This window comes from Xyrauchen texanus, chromosome 46, assembly GCF_025860055.1.
Source record: "Xyrauchen texanus isolate HMW12.3.18 chromosome 46, RBS_HiC_50CHRs, whole genome shotgun sequence".
NCBI classification, from domain to species: domain Eukaryota; kingdom Metazoa; phylum Chordata; class Actinopteri; order Cypriniformes; family Catostomidae; genus Xyrauchen; species Xyrauchen texanus.
In genome coordinates this window covers 3859759-3877005 of record NC_068321.1, presented here as the reverse complement: position 1 = coordinate 3877005, position 17247 = coordinate 3859759, and positions in this window count along the sequence as shown.

The window sequence follows — 17247 nt, the reverse complement described above, 5'->3', positions numbered from 1 at the left end:
GGTGAACTACCCCTTTAATTAAAACAATTGTATTTATTTTTTTCCTGCCACAAAGAATTCCTGGAAAATGTTCAGGCAGAGAAATGGTTCTCGGAAAAAAAAAAAAAATATATATATATATTTGACTTCGTATAATAAAAAAATACCAGTAGGCTATAAGAATTCAGTAATCATAGATGCACAAAGTACCATGGTAATCTATTAATATCTTTTAATTGACGATGCAAAAACACAACAAAATAAAAATACCATTACCATTATATATTAATTATGTTGTGCTTTATAACCCTTGGCAAATATGTATGTGCTTATAGTATTTAGTACATCTAGTGTGCCCGTCATAACAGACAGCATGAACATTGTGTGGTTTGTTACGAGGACTGAAACATGACCGAGTTTGGAACTTTTCACAGCTGATTGGAATCACACTCAGTGAATATAAACTGTCAAATGCACCCACTGCACAACAACAGACCATATCATTAATACATCATGCAAAACTGTTTTAAAAACTTCAATGTCAATTTTATTTGGATTTTTTACACACAAAAAATGTGATTACAGAATTCTAAATATCTTATAATTATGACGTTAATTCGAAACAGGTTTTCTGCACTTACCTTAATATGCACCTCTGAAACTGCTATTTACAAACTCCAGAAGAGGTTATTTCAGTTTCCGCGTCATCAATACATGCAACTAGACGCGCTTGTCGGTATTCAACTGTTTAAATGGACTCACATCGGCCAATCAGCATCAACAGCGTTAATCCGAAACATCGCGATATTTGGTGGTTTAAATAGGCGAGATTTGACGAGAATTTAGCGTTTTGTTTTTACTGGAAAAAGGGATGTTTGCTCAAGGAATAAATATTGATACCTTTTTTGCGTTTATATGTGTAATTTATGTATACGAATACATTGAAGGCGAACTGAACGAGAAACCCCCACCGGATCTTTATGGACTTCTCAAAGATATGTTGTTGTTTGGAGCGAGCCATTGTGGTCATTACAGTATTAAATTTATAATGTTATTGATTACTAAATTGGTCGTTTTCTGTCATGGAATCGAAACCTGTTACTACGAAACTGATCGACTCCTCCATATGGACATATTTATCATTAATGTGAAGTGGAGGGTTGAAAGGTTGAAATTCATATAATTGCACTAGTTCTAGTAGCCTAGTTATTTCTGTTAAACCTAACAATAAGTTATGGTTACTTTTTTCCACTACATGCACTTACACCGTACTAGTAATTTTTAGTCTTAATAAAGAGTGGCGGGAAATAATTGCCCGCGGTCAGTCAGTTACACGGTTGTTAACACAAGTTTGAGAACACTGTTTTGCTATTGTTGCTTTTTGCTACTTGAAGTTCTAGAAATGCTAAAATCGCTTACAGCACCTTTAATAAGGGATCTCGTTCAATGTAAGAAACTTTTAGAACCTTTCTAAAATTCTGTTTTATTAAGTTGGCTTGTAAGAGCCAACTTACTGAAATCCTATTTAAACTTATTATTATTATTATTATTATTATTCTGTCAAAAATTTACAACTCTAACTCCTAGAGCTTTAACTCCACATACTCCAAACTCGGCTCAGACACTCAAACTGTTCTGACTCGGTATGCAATATCTTTTCTAACTGATCGGACTTATGGTTTTCCTAAAAATGACGATCAAACTCGGAAAAAACTCCCATTGACTTAACATTGCGGAATGTTCAGATTTTCAAACTCCTCAACTGCCAAAAATTCAAATCTAAATCCCTTGAAACCAGAGACTAAATCAAACTGCCATTCTATATACTATATGAGCCATTTAGACTCATTTAAACTAATAAACTCATCTATCTATGACACTTATCTATCTATCTATCTATCTACTTTAAACTAAATTCAAACTTCAAAGTAATTTAAACTTCAAACTAATTTTGTTAAAATCCTCTTGTTTCTAAACTCAAACTTGTACACTAATAAACTCATAAATTCATACACTTATGAACTCTTAAACTCAAATGAACAAACTTATAAACTCTAAACTCACACACTGAGTGTGTAAGTTAGTGTGTGTGAGCGAGTTAGTGAGCATGTATGTGTGTGTGAGTGTGTGAGCGAGTGTGTGAGCTAGTTAGTGTGTGTGTGTGTGTGTGAGCGTGTATTTATCACTTTGTGGGGACCAAATGTCCCCATAAGGATAGTAAAACCCGAAATTTTTGACCTTGTGGGGACATTTTGTCGGTCCCCATCAGGAAAACAGCTTATAAATCATACTAAACAATGTTTTTTGAAAATGTAAAAATGCAGAAAGTTTTCTGTGAGGGTTAGGTTTAGGGGTAGGGTTAAGTTTAGGGGATAGAATATAAAGTTTGTACAGTATAAAAACCATTATGTCTATGGAAAGTCCCCATAAAACATGGAAACACAACATGTGTGTGTGTGTGTGTGTGTGTGTGTGTGTGTGTGTGAGCGAGTGTGTGAGCTAGTTAGTGTGTGTGTGTGTGTGTGTGTGTGTTTATGTGCATTAGTGTGTGTGTGTGTGTGTGACAGTTAGTGAGCATGTATGTGTGTGCGAGTTAGTGTGTGTGTGTGTGTGTGTGTGTGTGTGTGTGTTTGTGTGTGTGTGCACATAGCAACCACTCAGAACACCCTAGCAACTGACAAACAACCACCCAGAACACCCTAGCAACCACCCAAAATACCTTACAACACCCTAGCAACCACCCAGAACACCCTAGCTTTTTTCAAAAGAACCGGCTCATTAGAGTCATTAATTTGGGAATCAGACTACACTGGTCACACTGTATGTTTCACATTGTAGATTCAAAAGAACTGGCTCATTAGAGTCATTAATTTGGGAATCAGACTACACTGGTCACACTGTATGTTTCACACTGTAGATTCAAAATAACCGGCTCATTAGAGTCATTTGTTTGGGAATCATTCTACACTGTTCACACTGTATGTTTCACGCTGTGGATTCAAAAGAACCGCCTCATTAGAGTCATTTGTTTGGGAATCAGTCTACACTGGTCACACTGTATGTTTCACACTGTAGATTCAAAAGAACCGGCTCATTAGAGTCATTAATGTTGTAATCAGACTACACTGGTCACACTGTATGTTTCATACTGTAGATTCAAAAGAACCAGCTCATTAGAGTCATTTGTTTGGGAATCAGTCTACACTGGTAACACATGCTAGCATCGCCTAGCGAAGTGCTAAAACATGCTAAAAATGTGCTAGCATCATGCTAACACATGCTAGCATCACCTAGCGAAGTGCTAAAACATGCTAAAAACGTGCTAGCATCATGCTAACACATGTTAGCATCGCCTAGCAAAGTGTTAAAACATGCTAAAAACGTCTTAGCATCATGCTAACACATACTAGCATCGCCTAGCTGAGTGCTTGAAAACATGCTAAAAACATGCTTAGCATCATGCTTAACACATGCTTAGCATCGCCTAGCAAAGTGTTAAAACATGCTAAAAACGTGGTAGCATCATGCTAACACATGCTAGCATCGCCTAGCGAAGTCGCTAAAACATGCTAAAAACGTGCTTAGCATCATGCTAACACATGTTAGCATCGCCTAGCGAAGTCGCTAAAACATGCTAAAATCGTGCTAGCATCATGCTAACACATACTAGCATCGCCTAGCGGAGTGCTTGAAAACATGCTAAAAACATGCTTAGCATCATGCTAACACATGTTAGCATCACCTAGCGAGTGCTAAAACATGCTAAAAGCGTGCTAGCATCATGCTAACACATGCTAGCATCGCCAAGCCGAAGTGCTAAAAGATGCTAAAAACGTGCTAGCATCATGCTAACACATGCTAGTATCACCTAGCGAAGTACTAAAAAATGCTAAAAACGTGCTAGCATCTATCTGTCTGTCTATCTATCTATCTATCTATCTGAGGGTCAATATCTATCTATCTATCTATTTGAGGGTCAATATCTATCTATCTATCTATCTGTCTATCTGAGGGTAAATATTTATCTATCGATATCTATCTATCTATCTGAGGGTAAATATCTATCTACCTATCTCTCTATCTATCTATCTGAGTGTCTATCTATCTATCTATCTATCTATCTATCTATCTATCTGAGGGTAAATATCTATCTATCTATATCTATCTATCTATCTGAGGGTATCTATCTATCTATCTCTCTATCTATCTATCTGAGTGTCTATCTATCTATCTATCTATCTATCTAGCAACTAAGTTAAACTTTTAACTACTTTAAACTACAAACTACTTTAAACTTTAAACTACTTTAAACTTTAAACTCATTTAAAATATAAACTACTTTAGACTTCAAACTACTTTAAACTATAAACTACTTTAAAATTCAAACTAATTTAAACTTTAGACTAATTTAAACTTTAAACTAATTTAAACTATAAACTAATTTAAACTTCAAACTAATTTAAACTTTAGACTAATTTAAACTATAAACTAATTTAAACTTCAAACTACTTTAAAATTCAAACTAATTTAAACTTTAGACTAATTTAAACTTTAAACTAATTTAAACTATAAACTAATTTAAACTTCAAACTACTTTAAACTTCAAACTTTCTGGACCAAATTTTCACAAGCCAACTTAAAGTTTGTCTCGACAAACTTTTTCTAGTTATTCTTAATGTGGTAAGGATTGTAAATGTTTGAAAAAAAAAATTTGGTTTGAGAGCTCAGATAATTTTTGGTATATGCTTCTTGCCCATTGTAACATTTGTCTTCAATGGCATATATTTAAATAATTGCACTCAGTCCCGGCGCCATGGGCGGGCATTGGGGGGCCTGGCCGCCCTGTGAGTCACTAGTGCCCTTCATCAACTCTACGTCACGTCTCACATCTCGTTTCATCGCAATCTCACAAAGCTCTTTTATTATGCAGCATGCAGAATTCAGCACTGAACAAAAACTCCAACGTTTTGAGCGGTGAGTGGATTTTATCTGAAATGCATCTGATTGGCCATTGCGTTTTAGAAATCAACACATATGTCTGTAATTGGCTACATTGCACAACGCTGCAAAAACACGTTATAATGAGAACATCTACTTATGCTTGCGACTGTAAATCGTTATTTTGTTTAGATGTTCTTATTGCTTTTGTGCAATAGATGCATAAAAAGTTTTATTCTCCCGCACTCGACCATCAAATCTAGTCGTAAATGTTAGTAGTCCCGCGGGAGTCGACCAACCACCAGTCCTTGCTTGTTTGCACTTTTATTTATATTTTTTTATCAATAGGCTACTGTAACTTTCGTTACAAGTTGGTAAGTTGTCGTTTTGTATATACATGATGAATAAACTCCTGAATAAAAATAAAAATATGTTTGGTCTGATTTAAAAAATAATATTTTTAAATGGATTTGATTGGTTTGTCGATAGTGAGCGCGGGAATGTTTGTTTTTGTGTCCTAAGCATAGTAGCGCTTAATAACATAGCTGTTTTTTTTTTTTAAAACAACTATGCTGAGCTATTTCGTGTGACAGTTACCATGGATAAAAGGTGTTTCTTTAATCAAAGACCACCAAAGTTGGCAGAAGAGAGCAGCGAGGTAAGGGGAGAAGACCCAGGGTGTAGCAGTTCGCAAGAGGTCGATCCAACTCCCAACACTGCAGAGGCTACCCATTCCAGCGATACTAGTTGGTCTAAGGTTACTTGCCAAAGCCATAGCCTCAAGCAAGGGACGTCACGGCCACAGGTGGGTAAGGGATAAGCGGCTGCGGTGTTAAGCAAGTCATTGAGTCATTTGTTCAAACGATTCGTTCAAACATCAAGAATAAAGTAGTCGTTCATGAATGGGTCATTGAATCTTTGACTCAACCGATTAGTTTAAAACACTGAATCATTTAGTAATGAAAACACGGTTGACTGTGAGATGCGTTCTGTTTCTGCTGGGATCTTTGTTTTAAAATAGAACAAAAAGTCAAAATTGCATCTAAAATGTAAGTGACTTAATATGAATTACTTGTTTATTGAACTGTCGAAATCAGTGTTACATTTTCAATCGTGATGGTATTCAGCACTTGGTTGTATGGTGTTGCTTCATGTTATAAATATAAAAACTAACTTACACATTTTGAATTTTTTACCGCAGTATGCTAACTGAGTTTCTTTGTGTGAGCTGCAATTAGGCCTATTTAATTCATCGAGAGGCTGCGCGAGCCTAAACAGCACAAATCTTTAGCGTCAGTTATGAATTTGAATAGCGTCAGTAGCCTACATTATGTAACAGGCTACTATCGATCAATATCATTGTATCATACATATTCAATTCATAATCGGTCATATAATTTAATGTTATTATGCAATTAGGGAATTAGGTTTATCTCAGTTGTGCCTCCCCTGAAAAAAATGTAATGCCCGTCCGTGAATTTGTGTCTGGCGCCAATGTAGCATACTCTGTCAGAATAGCATACCAGAAGTTCAGTTTTATAGCGGGGTCTGTCAATTTAGCCTACTCCAAACAGCATACCAGTGTTTGTGAAGGGTATGCTGTTTTTATAGCCCCTGGTTTAATAAAAATACAGTTTATAAAGGGGTATGCTGTTCTGATAGCCCCTGGTTTAATAAAAATACAGTTTATAAAGGGGTATGCTGTTCTGATAGCCCCTGGTTTAATAAAAATACAGTTTATAAAGGGGTATGCTGTTCTGATAGCCCCTGGTTCAATAAAAATACAGTTTATAAAGGGGTATGCTGTTTTGATAGCCCCTGGTTCAATAAAAATACAGTTTATAAAGGGGTATGCTGTTCTGATAGCCCCTGGTTCAATAAAAATACAGTTTATAAAGGGGTATGCTGTTCTGATAGCCCCTGGTTCAATAAAAATACAGTTTATAAAGGGGTATGCTGTTTTGATTGCCCCTGGTTTAATAAAAATACAGTTTATAAAGGGGTATGCTGTTTTGATAGCCCCTGGTTCAATAAAAATACAGTTTATAAAGGGGTATGCTGTTCTGATAGCCCCTGGTTCAATAAAAATACAGTTTATAAAGGGGTATGCTGTTCTGATAGCCCCTGGTTCAATAAAAATACAGTTTATAAAGGGGTATGCTGTTTTGATTGCCCCTGGTTTAATAAAAATACAGTTTATAAAGGGGTATGCTGTTTTGATAGCCCCTGGTTCAATAAAAATACAGTTTATAAAGGGGTATGCTGTTCTGATAGCCCCTGGTTCAATAAAAATACAGTTTATAAAGGGGTATGCTGTTTTGATAGCCCCTGGTTCAATAAAAATACAGTTTATAAAGGGGTATGCTGTTCTGATAGCCCCTGGTTTAATAAAAATACAGTTTATAAAGGGGTATGCTGTTCTGATAGCCCCTGGTTTAATAAAAATACAGTTTATAAAGGGGTATGCTGTTCTGATAGCCCCTGGTTCAATAAAAATACAGTTTATAAAGGGGTATGCTGTTCTGATAGCCCCTGGTTCAATAAAAATACAGTTTATAAAGGGGTATGCTGTTCTGATAGCCCCTGGTTCAATAAAAATACAGTTTATAAAGGGGTATGCTGTTCTGATAGCCCCTGGTTCAATAAAAATACAGTTTATAAAGGGGTATGCTGTTCTGATAGCCCCTGGTTTAATAAAAATACAGTTTATAAAGGGGTATGCTGTTTTGATTGCCCCTGGTTTAATAAAAATACAGTTTATAAAGGGGTATGCTGTTTTGATTGCCCCTGGTTTAATAAAAATACAGTTTATAAAGGGGTATGCTGTTCTGATAGCCCCTGGTTCAATAAAAATACAGTTTATAAAGGGGTATGCTGTTTTGATTGCCCCTGGTTTAATAAAAATACAGTTTATAAAGGGGTATGCTGTTTTGATTGCCCCTGGTTTAATAAAAATACAGTTTATAAAGGGGTATGCTGTTTTGATTGCCCCTGGTTTAATAAAAATACAGTTTATAAAGGGGTATGCTGTTCTGATAGCCCCTGGTTCAATAAAAATACAGTTTATAAAGGGGTATGCTGTTTTGATTGCCCCTGGTTTAATAAAAATACAGTTTATAAAGGGGTATGCTGTTCTGATAGCCCCTGGTTCAATAAAAATACAGTTTATAAAGGGGTATGCTGTTCTGATAGCCCCTGGTTCAATAAAAATACAGTTTATAAAGGGGTATGCTGTTCTGATAGCCCCTGGTTCAATAAAAATACAGTTTATAAAGGGGTATGCTGTTCTGATAGCCCCTGGTTCAATAAAAATACAGTTTATAAAGGGGTATGCTGTTCTGATAGCCCCTGGTTCAATAAAAATACAGTTTATAAAGGGGTATGCTGTTTTGATTGCCCCTGGTTTAATAAAAATACAGTTTATAAAGGGGTATGCTGTTCTGATAGCCCCTGGTTCAATAAAAATACAGTTTATAAAGGGGTATGCTGTTCTGATAGCCCCTGGTTCAATAAAAATACAGTTTATAAAGGGGTATGCTGTTCTGATAGCCCCTGGTTCAATAAAAATACAGTTTATAAAGGGGTATGCTGTTCTGATAGCCCCTGGTTTAATAAAAATACAGTTTATAAAGGGGTATGCTGTTCTGATAGCCCCTGGTTCAATAAAAATACAGTTTATAAAGGGGTATGCTGTTTTGATAGCCCCTGGTTTAATAAAAATACAGTTTATAAAGGGGTATGCTGTTCTGATAGCCCCTGGTTTAATAAAAATACAGTTTATAAAGGGGTATGCTGTTCTGATAGCCCCTGGTTCAATAAAAATACAGTTTATAAAGGGGTATGCTGTTCTGATAGCCCCTGGTTCAATAAAAATACAGTTTATAAAGGGGTATGCTGTTCTGATAGCCCCTGGTTTAATAAAAATACAGTTTATAAAGGGGTATGCTGTTCTGATAGCCCCTGGTTCAATAAAAATACAGTTTATAAAGGGGTATGCTGTTCTGATAGCCCCTGGTTCAATAAAAATACAGTTTATAAAGGGGTATGCTGTTCTGATAGCCCCTGGTTCAATAAAAATACAGTTTATAAAGGGGTATGCTGTTCTGATAGCCCCTGGTTTAATAAAAATACAGTTTATAAAGGGGTATGCTGTTCTGATAGCCCCTGGTTCAATAAAAATACAGTTTATAAAGGGGTATGCTGTTCTGATAGCCCCTGGTTTAATAAAAATACAGTTTATAAAGGGGTATGCTGTTCTGATAGCCCCTGGTTTAATAAAAATACAGTTTATAAAGGGGTATGCTGTTCTGATAGCCCCTGGTTCAATAAAAATACAGTTTATAAAGGGGTATGCTGTTCTGATAGCCCCTGGTTCAATAAAAATACAGTTTATAAAGGGGTATGCTGTTTTGATAGCCCCTGGTTCAATAAAAATACAGTTTATAAAGGGGTATGCTGTTCTGATAGCCCCTGGTTCAATAAAAATACAGTTTATAAAGGGGTATGCTGTTCTGATTGCCCCTGGTTCAATAAAAATACAGTTTATAAAGGGGTATGCTGTTCTGATAGCCCCTGGTTCAATAAAAATACAGTTTATAAAGGGGTATGCTGTTCTGATTGCCCCTGGTTCAATAAAAATACAGTTTATAAAGGGGTATGCTGTTCTGATAGCCCCTGGTTCAATAAAAATACAGTTTATAAAGGGGTATGCTGTTTTGATAGCCCCTGGTTCAATAAAAATACAGTTTATAAAGGGGTATGCTGTTCTGATAGCCCCTGGTTCAATAAAAATACAGTTTATAAAGGGGTATGCTGTTCTGATAGCCCCTGGTTCAATAAAAATACAGTTTATAAAGGGGTATGCTGTTCTGATAGCCCCTGGTTCAATAAAAATACAGTTTATAAAGGGGTATGCTGTTCTGATAGCCCCTGGTTCAATAAAAATACAGTTTATAAAGGGGTATGCTGTTCTGATAGCCCCTGGTTCAATAAAAATACAGTTTATAAAGGGGTATGCTGTTCTGATAGCCCCTGGTTCAATAAAAATACAGTTTATAAAGGGGTATGCTGTTTTGATTGCCCCTGGTTGAATAAAAATACAGTTTATAAAGGGGTATGCTCTTCTGATAGCCCCTGGTTCAATAAAAATACAGTTTATAAAGGGGTATGCTCTTCTGATAGCCCCTGGTTCAATAAAAATACAGTTTATAAAGGGGTATGCTGTTCTGATAGCCCCTGGTTCAATAAAAATACAGTTTATAAAGGGGTATGCTGTTCTGATAGCCCCTGGTTCAATAAAAATACAGTTTATAAAGGGGTATGCTGTTTTGATAGCCCCTGGTTCAATAAAAATACAGTTTATAAAGAGGTATGCTGTTCTGATTGCCCCTGGTTCAATAAAAATACAGTTTATAAAGGGGTATGCTGTTCTGATTGCCCCTGGTTCAATAAAAATACAGTTTATAAAGGGGTATGCTGTTCTGATTGCCCCTGGTTCAATAAAAATACAGTTTATAAAGGGGTATGCTGTTCTGATAGCCCCTGGTTCAATAAAAATACAGTTTATAAAGGGGTATGCTGTTCTGATAGCCCCTGGTTCAATAAAAATACAGTTTATAAAGGGGTATGCTGTTCTGATAGCCCCTGGTTCAATAAAAATACAGTTTATAAAGAGGTATGCTGTTCTGACAGCCCCTGCTTCAATAAAAATACAGTTTATAAAGGGGTATGCTGTTCTGATTGCCCCTGGTTCAATAAAAATACAGTTTATAAAGGGGTATGCTGTTCTGACAGCCCCTGGTTCAATAAAAATACAGTTTATAAAGGGGTATGCTGTTCTGATAGCCCCTGGTTCAATAAAAATACAGTTTATAAAGGGGTATGCTGTTTTGATTGCCCCTGGTTTAATAAAAATACAGTTTATAAAGGGGTATGCTGTTCTGATAGCCCCTGGTTTAATAAAAATACAGTTTATAAAGGGGTATGCTGTTTTGATTGCCCCTGGTTTAATAAAAATACAGTTTATAAAGGGGTATGCTGTTCTGATAGCCCCTGGTTTAATAAAAATACAGTTTATAAAGGGGTATGCTGTTCTGATAGCCCCTGGTTTAATAAAAATACAGTTTATAAAGGGGTATGCTGTTCTGATAGCCCCTGGTTTAATAAAAATACAGTTTATAAAGGGGTATGCTGTTTTGATTGCCCCTGGTTTAATAAAAATACAGTTTATAAAGGGGTATGCTGTTTTGATAGCCCCTGGTTTAATAAAAATACAGTTTATAAAGGGGTATGCTGTTCTGATAGCCCCTGGTTTAATAAAAATACAGTTTATAAAGGGGTATGCTGTTCTGATAGCCCCTGGTTTAATAAAAATACAGTTTATAAAGGGGTATGCTGTTTTGATTGCCCCTGGTTTAATAAAAATACAGTTTATAAAGGGGTATGCTGTTCTGATTGCCCCTGGTTTAATAAAAATACAGTTTATAAAGGGGTATGCTGTTCTGATAGCCCCTGGTTTAATAAAAATACAGTTTATAAAGGGGTATGCTGTTTTGATAGCCCCTGGTTTAATAAAAATACAGTTTATAAAGGGGTATGCTGTTTTGATTGCCCCTGGTTTAATAAAAATACAGTTTATAAAGGGGTATGCTGTTTTGATTGCCCCTGGTTTAATAAAAATACAGTTTATAAAGGGGTATGCTGTTTTGATTGCCCCTGGTTTAATAAAAATACAGTTTATAAAGGGGTATGCTGTTCTGATAGCCCCTGGTTTAATAAAAATACAGTTTATAAAGGGGTATGCTGTTTTGATAGCCCCTGGTTTAATAAAAATACAGTTTATAAAGGGGTATGCTGTTCTGACAGCCCCTGGTTCAATAAAAATACAGTTTATAAAGGGGTATGCTGTTTTGATTGCCCCTGGTTCAATAAAAATACAGTTTATAAAGGGGTATGCTGTTCTGACAGCCCCTGGTTTAATAAAAATACAGTTTATAAAGGGGTATGCTGTTTTGATAGCCCCTGGTTCAATAAAAATACAGTTTATAAAGGGGTATGCTGTTCTGATAGCCCCTGGTTCAATAAAAATACAGTTTATAAAGGGGTATGCTGTTCTGATAGCCCCTGGTTCAATAAAAATACAGTTTATAAAGGGGTATGCTGTTCTGATAGCCCCTGGTTCAATAAAAATACAGTTTATAAAGGGGTATGCTGTTCTGATAGCCCCTGGTTCAATAAAAATACAGTTTATAAAGGGGTATGCTGTTCTGATAGCCCCTGGTTCAATAAAAATACAGTTTATAAAGGGGTATGCTGTTTTGATAGCCCCTGGTTTAATAAAAATACAGTTTATAAAGGGGTATGCTGTTTTGATTGCCCCTGGTTTAATAAAAATACAGTTTATAAAGGGGTATGCTGTTCTGATAGCCCCTGGTTCAATAAAAATACAGTTTATAAAGGGTTATGCTGTTCTGATAGCCCCTGGTTCAATAAAAATACAGTTTATAAAGGGTTATGCTGTTCTGATAGCCCCTGGTTCAATAAAAATACAGTTTATAAAGGGGTATGCTGTTCTGATAGCCCCTGGTTCAATAAAAATACAGTTTATAAAGGGGTATGCTGTTCTGATAGCCCCTGGTTCAATAAAAATACAGTTTATAAAGGGGTATGCTGTTCTGATAGCCCCTGGTTCAATAAAAATACAGTTTATAAAGGGGTATGCTGTTCTGATAGCCCCTGGTTCAATAAAAATACAGTTTATAAAGGGGTATGCTGTTCTGATAGCCCCTGGTTCAATAAAAATACAGTTTATAAAGGGGTATGCTGTTCTGATAGCCCCTGGTTCAATAAAAATACAGTTTATAAAGAGGTATGCTGTTCTGATAGCCCCTGGTTTAATAAAAATACAGTTTATAAAGGGGTATGCTGTTCTGATAGCCCCTGGTTCAATAAAAATACAGTTTATAAAGGGGTATGCTGTTCTGATAGCCCCTGGTTTAATAAAAATACAGTTTATAAAGGGGTATGCTGTTCTGATAGCCCCTGGTTTAATAAAAATACAGTTTATAAAGGGGTATGCTGTTCTGATAGCCCCTGGTTCAATAAAAATACAGTTTATAAAGGGGTATGCTGTTCTGATAGCCCCTGGTTCAATAAAAATACAGTTTATAAAGGGGTATGCTGTTTTGATAGCCCCTGGTTTAATAAAAATACAGTTTATAAAGGGTTATGCTGTTCTGATAGCCCCTGGTTCAATAAAAATACAGTTTATAAAGGGGTATGCTGTTTTGATTGCCCCTGGTTTAATAAAAATACAGTTTATAAAGGGGTATGCTGTTCTGATAGCCCCTGGTTCAATAAAAATACAGTTTATAAAGGGGTATGCTGTTTTGATAGCCCCTGTTTTTATAGGTCTTGCTTCATAGAAAATGAAGTGTTGGGGTATCCTTTTTTGTTAGTTTTCACACTTACCATCATACCCCTTCATAACCTATTTCTGTGTATCTTACTAAAAGAAAATAAATTATAAAAACATTCTTTGTTTATAGACAGATTTAAAAATATTTTAATACAAATTTAAACATAAAATATGTTTATCAACAATATGTACAACATAGTTTGAGGCAAACATTATGCATTTAACACACACTTTTTACACTTGAAATGCTCTGAGGCAAGGGTTGCAGGGGTACACTCCTTGTGCGTCCATCTTGAGCGTATTTCCTTAGGCTTTGCTTCTGCCCTTTATTTAGCTCTGCAGGGTATGAACCCTCTAAAAGGTAATTGAAAATTTCCTGGTTAAACTACTGTTAGCAGAAAAATAAGCATTAATCATTTAAAAGCAAAACATTAGTCGATGTGTTTAATCTCGGTCAGATGGCGCCAAACGCTAGAACCTCGAGTTAACACAAGATTTAACGGTTTAACGCGACTTTACGACTCCACTTGCTAAAAATAATATATTGAAAACGTCTGTCAACAATTCTTGTGATTGTACAAGGATTGTACAAGGCAACAATTAGGTAATGTGTATATAATACGCAATATAATACACCAACACTTACCGCTTGTAAACAAATTTCACTGCTGCGCATGCGCATTAACCGAAGGTATCCCATTCTGATGGGTATGATGTTTTGTCAGAACACCGGGTCTGATTGCACTATAATGTACACCGATGAGCCAAAACATAATGACCACCTGCCTAGTATACTGTTAGTCCTTGGCGTGCTGCCAAAACCAGCCGAGGCATGGACTCTTCAAGACCCCTGCAGGTGTCCTATGGTATACTGGCTCCAAGACATTAGCAGCAGATCCTTAAAGTCCTGTAAGTTGCAGGTGGAGCCACTGTGGATCGGACTTGTTGGTCCAGCACATCCCACAGTGCTCAATCGGATTGAGATCTGGGGAATTTGGAGGCCAGAACAACACCTTGAACTCTTCATCATGTTCCTCAAACCATTCCAGAACAATGTGTGCAGTGTGGCAGGGTGCATTATCCTGCAGAAAAAGGCCACTGCCATCAGGAAATACCATTGCCATGAAGGGGTGTACCTGGGCTCCAATGATGTTTAGGTAGGTGGCACGTGTCAAATTGACATCCACATGAATGGCTGGACCCAGGGATTCCCAGCAGAACATTGCCCAGAGCATCACACTCCCTCCAGCAGCTTTTCATCTTCTCACAGTGTATCTTGGTGCCATCACTTCCCCAGGTAACCGGCTCACATGTACACGGCTGTCCATGTGTGTAAAAGAAAATGGTACTCATCGGACAAGGCAACCTTCTTCCTCTGCTCCAACGTCTAGTTCTGACACTCGCGTGCCCATTTGGTGCCTATGGACAGGGGACATCATGGGCACTCTGACAGGTCTGCGGCTATGCAGCCCCATACGCAGCAGGGTGCAATGCACTGTGTTTTGTGACACAGTCCTTCTGTAACCATCATTAAAATGTTCTACCACAGTAGACCTTCTGCCGGTTCGGACCAGACAGGATAGCCTTTGTTGCCCTTGCACATCGATGAACCTTGGTCCCCAACACCCTGTCACCGGTTTGTGGTTTGTCCTTCCTCGGTCCACTGTTGGTAGGTACACACCGCTGCTGACTGGGAGCACCCCACATGCTTTGCAGTTTCAGAGATGCTCTGACTCAGTCATCTGGCCATAACAATTTGGCCCTTGTCAAAGTCACTCATGTCTTTACTCCTGCCCATTTCTCCTACATTTGACATGTTGACTTTGAGAACTGATTGTTTGTTTACCATCTAACCTACCCAGACCTTGACATGTGGCTTTGTTAGGAGATGATCAATGTTATTCATGTTGAGACAGACAAACCATCAGGCATGGTGACAGCAGCCTTGAGGAGGCAAGTGCTGGTGTCTGAGGAGGAGAAGAGGAGGCAGATGAAAATTAAGATAAACATTGCATACTTCATTGCAAAAGAAGAACCACCTTTCGTCAAATTTGGGCCGCTTATCAGACTCCACCACAAAAATGGAGTTGACGTTAATCCCACATACGACAATGATGTAAGATATGCAGAGATGATCAGTCAAATTGCTGACATAATGATAGAGAGCCTGTCAGCAAAGCTGAAAGCCGCGAAATATCTTGCCGTTCTAATAGACGGAGACACTGATATATCCAACACCGAATGCGAGATTGTCTACGAACGCTTGTTGGGATGCCAGTCAATCTCCTGGTCAGACAACAGACCCTTGAGCACTCCCATGCCATTGGTAAATTGTTCCTCTTTATAGGCTAAATTCTTGTATAACGTTTAATCATAATGTAGATAATATAGTCTGTCAGAAATACTTTTTTATAATAGTTTTTTGTGTTTTCATTCGAGGTGTTTTGGATGCCACCAAGGCCACATTTCGTGCTGTTTGCCCAGAGGATGGAGGGTCATGGTTGAAGAATTGCATCTCCTTCGGGGCAGATGGTTTCTCTGTGAACATGGGCCACTGTGGGGGAGTGATTGCCTAACTGTAGAGAGAGTCAGGGGGGCATATAATCCCAATCCACTGTAGGCCACATAGGTTTGTAACTAATAAATGATCTATTATTTAGTTTTATTTGCTAGCAGAGAATGTTAAACAATAGTGTGTGTGTGTGTGTGTGTGTGTGTGTGTGTGTGTGTGTGTGTGTGTGTGTGTGTGTGTGTGTGCCCGCCCGTGCGCTAAGTGCTGGTATGGTAAATACCACAGAATTATTGTTTTCTGTTGGCATAAGGGATGTTGGCAATTCATTATTTGGAAGATTCTGTTCTGAATTTCACAGATTAGAGCTGGCAATACTGACCATTCAGAAGAAAGAGCCAAAGGTGTCTGTTGTGAACGATCAAAGTATTTTTTATTTATTTTTTCATTATACCTTTTGGATTTAGTTTTGGTTTACCTGTATGCGCTTTTTTGAGTGTATGTGGTGAATCTCACATGAGCATCCCTGGCTCATAATTCACCCTAAAATAATGATAATAATTATATTGAAATTAAGTAAAAAAAAAAAAGTAAGACCATTAAAAGTTTTGTATAGTGACTTTTTCATGTAAATTAGCATACAGAAACTCATTATCTAGTTTTTTGTTGAACTAGCATTATTTTCATTTATTTTATCTCCTTTTCTCCCAATTTGGAATGCCCAATTCCCACTACTTAGTAGGTCCTCGTGGTGGCGTGGTTACCCACCTCAATCTGGGTGGCAGAGGACAAGTCTCAGTTGCCTCCGCTTCTGAGACCGTCAATCCGTGCATCTTATCACGTGGCTCATTGTGGATGACACCGCAGACACTCACAGCATGTGGAGACTCGTGCTTCTCACCGCAATCCACACACAATATACCACACGCCTCAATGAGAGCGGGAACCACTAATCGTGACCACGAGGAGGTTACCCTGTGTGATTCTACCCTCCCTAGCAACCGGGCCAATTTGGTTGCTTAGGAGACCAGGCTGGACTCACTCCGCATCCCCTGGATTTGAACTTGTGACTCCAGGGGTGTTAAACTAGCTTTATTAATAAGAATCTAATGAGATCACTGTGAATAATGAGAAATACAAACAAACAATGAGAATGAGGGTTTTTTACATTACTGTAACGAGAAGTGGGAGGGGTGCCTAATTGCCATGAAAATAATGTCAATGTAAAAAGTAATTTAATGTATTTCATTCAGATTGTCAGTTTCATTGAGCCAAAATGATTTAGATGGATTGGGTCAAATTAATGTTCTATTAGTTTTATCTCAAATTCATTAGGTTACTCAAACTAAGCCTTATTTAATAAATGTTCTTATGTTAGACCCACTTCATTTATTTTATTAATCAT